This window comes from Moschus berezovskii, chromosome 14 (genome assembly GCF_049115385.1).
Source record: "Moschus berezovskii isolate FMDL1 chromosome 14, NW_MosBer_1.0, whole genome shotgun sequence".
NCBI classification, from domain to species: domain Eukaryota; kingdom Metazoa; phylum Chordata; class Mammalia; order Artiodactyla; family Moschidae; genus Moschus; species Moschus berezovskii.
Window position 1 is genome coordinate 60,107,450 of NC_142473.1, and position 9,203 is coordinate 60,116,652.

The 9,203-nt window shown below is 45.3% G+C and overlaps 1 long non-coding RNA gene across 1 annotated transcript; it reads right to left on the reverse strand.

Moving 5' to 3' along the window:
• Positions 1–496: 496 nt before the first annotated feature.
• Positions 497–8,896, reverse strand: LOC129554694 (uncharacterized). The gene is made up of 3 exons (XR_008685638.2): positions 8,570–8,896; positions 6,851–6,950; positions 497–832 (listed from the first exon to the last, which is right to left on the reverse strand). It is a non-coding gene; the product is annotated as an uncharacterized LOC129554694 (long non-coding RNA).
• Positions 8,897–9,203: the final 307 nt, after the last annotated feature.

Here is a 9,203-nt window from a genome sequence, read left to right on the forward strand (position 1 = left end):
AGTTACACTTCACTTCCTCTGGAAGGAGGAATTCATGAGACCAAGGGAGCAAGGGTGGGAGGACAACTTTTCAAAGCATACCCCATTGCTCTGTTTGAAAAATGTATTTATACTGTAAACAGATGCTAACTTAAAAAGCAAAATTAATACCCTAGTCCCCCAAATAAAGATGTCCCCTGAACAAATGGGTTTGTGGTGAAATAAGTTTGGTCCATGTAGGGTGAAGCAAAGTTAAAGTGTCTTTGTGCAGTATGTGGGGGTGAGGTGCCCTTTAAATACTACCGTGCCTGTGGTTCCCGAGGAAGACACTGCATGTGCAGCTTCCTACACTTGTTGCAGGACAGTGTTTCCATGGAGCATCTCTGGGGGCTAGTATTCTGTGACTAGATGCTGGGAATCCCCATCTCCAGGAGCAAGCACAAATGCCTTCACCCTCACTATATTCTCCCTCCCTCCTGCCCGCCCTCCCTCTCTCCCTCTCTCTCTCACACACACACACACTCAAACACACAATACCAAAGAATTTCCTCAAGGGCATTTTTCAGGTCACTGATCTCACAAGATGCTCCGTGGTCCAATATTCTTGGGAAATGCTGCTCTGCCAGTGCGGATGACAGATCACTGCTTACCCTTCTCCCAGATTTTGCAGCTTCTCTGACTTTGCACGCACCATCCCTTCCATCTGGACTGTTCTTTGTTTTAACCCACTTCTTCCTGCCAAAGTTCCGGCTCATCTGTCAAGGTTTGGGTCTCATGTTTTCTACACCATGATGAAGGCTTCTTGGATCCTGGCAAAATCCTAGAGATGCCTGACAAGTGTCCCAGACCCTCGCTGAAAGAAAGAAAGAAATGACTGAGTGCAGTAGAGGAATGCCTGAGGGAGGGAGGAGGAAGGGATGCCTAAAGGATGGGTGAGTGGAGGGTTAGCGTGCTGGGGTGACTGTGATTGGGTTAATGAGTGGGGAGGCACTAGCTGGTCACACCTGTGTCTTCGGATCTATTCATCACGGTTGTTGCAGCACAACTTCAGCTCCGTAGATCTGAGGGCCCCAAAGCAGCTTGTTGGCCTGTTCTTGGGCAGTCCCAGGCAGAGGGAAGAGGTCTTTCTCTCCAAAGCCTCTCCACTGGGCCCTCATCCCTATCCAAAGCCCCACCAAGAAAAATTCCCACCTTTGGATGTGGATCTGGGGCTGTCTTACCACATTTTGTGCTCTTGCCCTTGTCTGCACGGGCACTCCCTAGGAGGTGGGCATCCTCTGAGTCCTTTTGACCAGAGAACCCACAGGGGTCTGTAGAAACTAAGCTATCCTCACTCCCCACCCAGACTCTTCAGCCTGACAGATACCCCAACACGTATGGCTCAGAGGCCATATGAGAGTTGACCTGCACAGGGATCCAAAATGGAGAGGCCAGTTCTCCTACTTAGCTACTTATCTTTAAGCAACTCTTATAAGCAAGTTTCCTCAAAGCAATTTCCTCTGGACCCTTTAGCAAATTGCCTAATCTCTTTGAACACTCTTTTCTCTCACTCCACAATGGGTATGTCTACCTCACTGACTACTTATGTGTATTAAATTAAACAAAGTAGATGAAAGTACCTGGCACACAGTAGGTTTTCAGCAGCAGTTTCTCACTGCCTTTTACCCCAGTGTGGATTCTGAGCTGCTGGAGAGGCTGCTTCTTAAGTTTTCCACTATGCAGTGTCAGCACACTGAATGGAGGATAAACGGGGACTGATGGGAGAAGGCATCTGCGGCCCAGTCTGTGCCAAGTACAGGTATGCAAATTTCAAAAGCGGCCTCAGCCCCAGGGAAGGCTTCCCTGAGCCTTTCCCTGCAAGGGCTGCTTTGATCATTTTGCAAGTGACCAGCTGCTTTTCTCATCAGTCTCCACTCTCAGCCCCACCCACCTTCCACAGATGCAGATTCCCCTCAGGTGCTGGGGGTGACTCAGCTCTGTGTCCCCAGTCCCCCTCAGTGCTTGGCACAGTGCAGGCTCAGGGGAGTATTGGGAAAGGCTAGTCTCTGCGGTTGTCACTGAAGTTCCCTTAAAAGACAGTTTGACTTGTTGCCAAGAGGGTATCACGATCTCAGCCAGAGAGAGGAGGCACCGGGAATCCAGGCAAGAAGGGATGAGGTGGTGAGACGCAAAGATGGTCAGAGCTGGATGAGGGACAAGTTACTTTGTGATTTGCCCTTGGGTATTCATTCATCAAACACAATGAACAGATATTAAGTGCCTGGTGTTTGCCAGGCTCTTTGCACTTAATATTTGTTCATTGTGTTTGATGTTTGCTGGGCTTCCCTGGTGGCTCAGTTGGTAAAGAATCCGTCTGCAATGTGGGAGACCTGGGTTTGATCCCTGGGTTGGGAAGATCCCCTGGAGAAGGGAACGGCTACCCACTCCCGTATTCTGGCCTGGAGAATCCCCATGGACAGAGGAGCCTGGCAGGCTACAGGCCATGGGGTCACAAAGAGTTGGACACAACTGAGTGAGTGACTTTCACTTGCACATTCTGGCTTGTGATACTACAGGGTGTTTGGTCAAGACAGATGTGGATCTGGTTCTATGCATTCTTGGGCAAGTTGCTTACTGTCTTTGAGCCTGAGTGATAGCATCAGCAATAAGGCCATAATACTCAATGTTTCACAAAGTTGTTCTGAGAATTTTATTAATTTATTTATGTAAGTTGCTTGACACAATCCCTGCTAGGTTACTGTTTACAGATATAATTGTTAAAGATGATAATAATCCTGACTCAATCCTGTGTGGTTACAGCCAAGACTTCAGGAATCCTTGGAGTCCAGGCCAGCAATCCAGTTTCCTCATCTGAGAAAACTGGGGCCACAGAAGACCGAGGAGGAACAGGAACAGATCCCTGGCCAGGGGCTTTCAGGGCACTATTTCCATCTGAGCTGTTGTTTCTGAGTTTAGAGCCTGCAGAGCAAGCGTGTATGCTGATTCTCCAAGCACTCCTCTGGGAAAAGTGGTATGTGAAGCTGGGGTGCAGTTTGCACATAACAGCCCAATAAAGGCGACTTCCTGCATCCACAGCTGAGGATGTACTTAAGGCACAATCCACTGCTGGCCTGCAATGTGCTGCTCTGAGCACCTCCTCTCTCTGGCTATCCCTTCTGCTGAGTTACAGCCTGGCCCAGGAGACTTGATTGCTTCACCCCCAGAACATTCTCCTATTGGAGTTGAGGCAATGATGATACAAGTGTATCTGTAAGATTTTCCACTGTTTCCTTTATGCTGTTCTATCCATTTCATCCAACCTCCATAACACTTTTTTTTTTTTTAACAGATGGAGAAACTGAGGAACAAGGAGTTAAGTAACTTATCTGAGGTCCTGGTACCAGTCACAGTATTCTCACAAAGTCCAGTGCTTATTCAATTGCTTAAAATAGAGTGGACATTCACTAGCTGCCTCGTGGAAGGCAGTCTCCATTCAAAATGCTCTGCCAACATAGTAATTGTCACAAGCACCCTCTGTGGTAGAAACTTACTGTATTCTTTCCCAGATGACAGAGGTCAAGTTAACTGACCCAAGGTTACAAAGCTCTAGCAGGGGGCAGAGCTAGGGTTCAAAACCAGATAGTGGGCTCCACAGTCCTCTTTCTGGTTTTGGCTGCACTGGGTCTTTGCTACTGTGTATGGGCTTTCTCTACCTGCAGCAGCTGGGGCTACTCTGGGTTGCAGTGTGTGGGCTTCTCCCGTGGAGCACAGGCCCTCGGTGCAGGGGCTCAGCAGGTATGGCACACGGGCTTACTTGCTCTGCAGGAAGTGGAATCTTCCCAAACCAGGGACTGAACCCATGTCCCCTGCACTACCAGGAAGACCTCAATCTACATTCTTAATCTCTATGTCAGGATTTCTTAGTCTTGTGCTATGCACATTTGGGGCCAGAAAATCCTTTGTTTGGGGGGACTGTTCTGTGCAACGTGGGATGTTTAACAGCATCCGCAGGCTCTGAATACTAGATACCAGTAGCCCACTCCCCCCAACCATAGTTATGACAACCAAAAACACCTCCACACATTGCCAGATGTCATTGGGGGGGGCTAAAATCACCCCCAAATTCTCACTGAGAAATACTGCTCTGTGTTATGCTATTCTAAAATCACAATATATGAAGTTTTTTTTTTTTTTAATATAGCAACCTCTGATTTCAGAGAAAATATGTTCTGTAGATCTCTCTCCAAAATGAATCAACATTCAAATTCAAACCACTTTAACTGCTCATCTCCTATGCCCAGGCAATTTATAGACCATTTAAAAAATGAATTGATGCTTAGGGAACTTAAGCAACTTGCCCAGAATAACAAAGTTGGTATGTGGCAGAACAAGAATGCGAACATCTGTCTCAATCTCTACACGACAAACGTTTCTGGTAGTATTCATGCTAAAGTGACATATTCGGCAATTTCTCCATCCATTCTAAAGGAGATCAATCCTGGATGTTCATTGGAGGGACTGATGCTAAAGCTGAAACTGCAATACTTTGGCCACCTCATGCGACGAGTTGACTCACTGGAAAAGACTCTGATGCTGGGAAAGGTTGGGGGCGGGAGGAGAGGGGGACGACGGAGAATGAGACGGCTGGATGGCATCACCGACTCTGTGGACATGAGTTTGAGTGTACTCCGGGAGTTGGTGATGGACAGGGAGGCCTGGCGTGCTGTGATTCATGGGGTCGCGGAGAGTCAGACACGACTGAGCGACTGAACTGAACTGAACTGAACTGAAGATACATTTTCTCCTTCCAATTTAAAAGCTTTGAAATTGAGATGTAACTTAAAACCAATTTTGTTTACATAGAACTATTTTTTTTAATTCTCTCCAAAGCTACTATTTAATTAAAAGTGTGTCTCACAACTAAGAGCCTCTTAGAACTGAGGTCAGGAACTGTGAATGTGGGAGATGCTGATGGAGTCAGATGGGAAGGAAAGAGACAGCAGTAGTGCTCCCTGCACTGGGATGTTGCCTGGGTCTCTGCCCCAGTTGTCCCTCAAAACCCTGCATCCTTCCCTGCTGACCCCTATCCAGCCTTTGTGACCTAGCTCATACCACACTCCTCCAGGAAGTCTTTCCAGGTCCTTTGGCATGAAGCTCATCCTTTCTAATTTCATCTAGAGGTGTTTTTCCTTTCACTGCCTTTCAGGGACATGATACAACACAGAGCTGGCTTTCTCCTCAATCATGGGTGCTATTTGCAACCTTGCCTTAACAGATGAGAAGACTGAGACCCAGAGAAGAGCAGCAACTTGCCTAGCCTCTCTCTCAAGGGCACAGAAGAGAAGGGAGCGTCCAGGTTCTTCTCATCAGTGCTCAGGCTTGTTCTGGGATCGATACCCATAACGAGCTGGTTAGCTGTCATGTTAGCAGTCACTTGGCCTCGGAGAAAGTGGCATTCCATGCTGTGGTGGTCAGACCATGACTGTACAATAAACACCATGACATCTGAGCTCAGAGTGGTGAAGTGGTTTGCCCAAGGCCCCACAACTCCCAAGTAGCAGCCCTCAGGCTGGGTCTCCTCACACCAGACTTCTGCCCTTTCCCCTGTTCCTATGGCCGGGTTGTCCAACCTTCTCTCACTAGTTCCAGAGATGTCCAACATCTCTCACTCTGATGTTTCCAGGTCTTGGCCAGGCCTGCCTCCACTCTCACCAGCAAGAAAGGGACAGCAGCTCTTCCAGGCACCCCTCAGAGAATGAGAACCCACCCCCCTGCTGTCACTGATGTCTCTGGGGCTGTGGTCTGGCCGTCCCCCGGCACGCACTGCCCATCAATGATCTAACTCTTCTACAGTTGGGTTTGAATCCCGCATCCAGCACAGTAACAAGCACGAGTCCCTGCCCAAGCCCCAGACTCCAAAGCAGAGGGCAGTAGGGCTGGAGGAAGTCCCCAGGTTGTCATGAAGACTGAATTGACAATGTCTGTGAAGACTCTTGGTGCAATCTCAAGTGCTACGGCAGGGTTGGGGCTGGCTGTGCAGTTTGGACAAGGACACAGGCTCTGGCTCTGGACAGACACTGACCCTGTGACTGCAGGCAAATAATGTCTTTGAAATTCAGTTCTCTCATGGGGATAAAATACCAACCTCATCAAAATATGAGTCTAAATGAGATTATACACATAAAGCATCTTACACAGTGCCTGGCATATAGGAGTCACTAAATAAATATTAAATTCCTCCCTAAGTATAAGCGTCATTACATGAAGCACAGCAGAAATCAGTACCTTAATTCTATTATTCTTAATCACGCTGACAAACCTTATGCTATGCGTAGGGACTCTAACCTCAATGAGAACTGAGATAACTAATGACTAAAGCACCAGCAGCCATCTTTGTGTTTAGTAATCTGTCTTTCAGGAGGAATGAGAAGCTGGAAAAGGAATTGCAGCCCAGAGGAAAATGCCACTATGCAATGGAGGTAAATGAACAATGCACATCTCCTTCCACACTGTTTCACAAGCAGGTTCCAAAGAGGGCAATGAAAATTATATGGGCTGTGGTTTGAGAAGGGAAGGAAGAGAAGAAAAAAACAAGGCAAAAATTACTTGACTTGGAAAGGAAGGGTAAGATGGGTGATAAACAGAAGAGTATTATATGGCAGGGGAGGGTGGGGAGTCACATGCCGAGGCTGTTATTGTGGCAGAGTCTGGGGGGACCAAAGGGATCATGTCTCAAGACTTGGAACACTTTGGAAGAAAGATTATACAAATCGCAGACACTATTAATTATGATTAACAGTGACCAGTGTGGGATTTGCCTTTGAGTTCAACCATGTTCTCTTTTTCTAAACATGCCCAGAAACTGCAGGCCAGACTTTACCACACACCTCACCTTTGAAAGGCTCCATTCCTATGGCCAGTTCACAGAGACAAGGGATTGAGGCTCAGCATCTGTTGAAGGATTCCTCTGACCAGAGGGTAACGGCCAGCTCCTAAGCAGAAATTTCAAGGGTTTTCATTGATTGGTCCCTAATTGCCTTTACATCTTTATCTCCAGTTTCTTTCCCCTCCCCTGAATCTTCCAGCCACTCTGAATTTTCCACTGATCCTAGAACACATCATTTGTGCATTCATTCAACAAATCTGGAGCACCAGCTACACGTCAGGTACTACTAAAGGCAGTGGGATACAACCACAGCAAACACTACCATCTCCCAGCCCTTGTAGAACTTATATACTAATGTAGAAAGTCAACTCATTTCTAGAAAAAGGTAGGCTAGTTTCAAAAGGGTCATCAGAGAAAGTTGCACTGTGGAGATAATATTTAAGCAAAAATCTGAATAATGCAAAAAAAGAGCTAGGAGTTAATTGGGCTAACAGCTTTCAAGGTTCAGCAAGTGTAAAGGTTGTGAACAGGCTTCTCTGAATGAGCCTGATGAGTGATCATCACAGCTGGGCAGAGTGAACAAGAATCAGACTAGAAAATTGATCAGAGGTAGGCAGGCACCAGGGCCTTAGGGTCATGGTCAGAGTCTAGATTCTGGCCTAAGACCACTGGAAGGGTCTGAGAAGAGGAGGTTCATGATAACTCTGCCTGTTACATGGAAAATAGACTTGGAGAAAAAGATAAGTGAGAGGTGATAGGGGTTTGAACTGAGGTGATAACAGAGGTCATGACAAGTAACTGGGAGCAACTGATTCGCTTGCACTTGAGCTGGAACTTGAAGAATCAGAGGTCTAACAACGGGCCACCAGGTCAATGACTTATATTTGTAGACAAAACACCTGGTATAATGCTTGTTATGATGTGTATTAAATGGAACTGGAAACGGCAACAAATATTTTGGAAGAAAAATTTTCATGTAACAACTAATCTTGAGTTTTCCATTTCAGAATGCTACACAATCCTTCAAAGATGAGAAAAATAAATATGTTGTAGAAAATAAGGAAAAGATTTAATTCCCCATAACCTCACCATCTAGAAACAAATATTAGTAATTTGATGTACTTTCTTCCACCCATCTTTTCACACCCACTCCTTTTTTTTTTTTAAAGGTGAGGATTTCCATTCTGAGAAGCAGCCTGCTCTACCAGCATCAGTTGGTCAGGATTTGACTCTCACTCCACAGCTGAATGGCCTTTTACAAGTCACTTTCAAATCTACAAAACAAGGATAGTAACACCTACTGCCTCAGGTTACTGTGAGCCTAAATAAAATGATTCATACAAAGTGCCTAATATGACGCTTGGAACATAGTAAGTGCTCAATAGAGTTGCTATTAATAAAAGGAAGTCCAAATCCCACAGGACACAATTATAAGGAAAGTTTTCAGCATCTCAATTTTTAGGAAAATGGCTTTGCAAAGCCACAATCTAACCGCATGTACCATTCCAAAGAAAAATAATCATACCAAGAATAGGAACTTGCCAAATAAGATGTAAGCAATACCAAATATTTTTAAAACCAAAATTTTACGGTAACACAAAATAGCAATGTGCCAAGAACTAACCCCAGGCTCTGGCCTGTATAATAAATCTCTCTCCTATAAAGCTGACATACTTATGGGATTACCGTTTACATTAATAAGTTTTAAGGGTGGACACTGCTCACCTGCCAAGAAACGGTTCTTTCAGGCTTTCCATCTTCAGCTTTGGCTGTGTGGCAGGACAGACCACAGCACTGTCAGGCACTTCTGCTCTCCCTGGCCTCTGCCACCACCGAGTGGTGTGATCTTAAGCAAGCTGTCCTGTTTAGTCATCTGTAAAATGAAGTGCTGTCTATACAATTCTGCTGCTGTAAAGCTTCTACAACCATGCAGATTTTAAATGTATAATACTGGTTTAAGTAAGAACTATCACTTCTTAATTAGCAATCTTGAAAACCTTATATAGCATACTGAATATCAGAATGATCATCTGGGGCTTTTTTTTTTGCCAGGGAGGAATCACATTATATGGATTTATTTCTATACTAAAATAAAATTGTCACATTTTCTTTGAGAAGTGAGAAGTTAACTTAAAAAATATTGGGGGTTATGTGGTCCCATGGTACATACCATTTTCAAAGGTGGATCTTCTCTTAGCAAATGTTACTTTCTCAGTGGCTTCAAACTTATTCCAAATGGACCTCTTATTATGTTAGTGGTCAATGTGGCTTACTTTTACATACCATTATCACTCATTAACTGGATGAGGTAATATGAGAAAATAAACGCTGCTGTTTTTGTAGATTTCTGCAAAAGCTG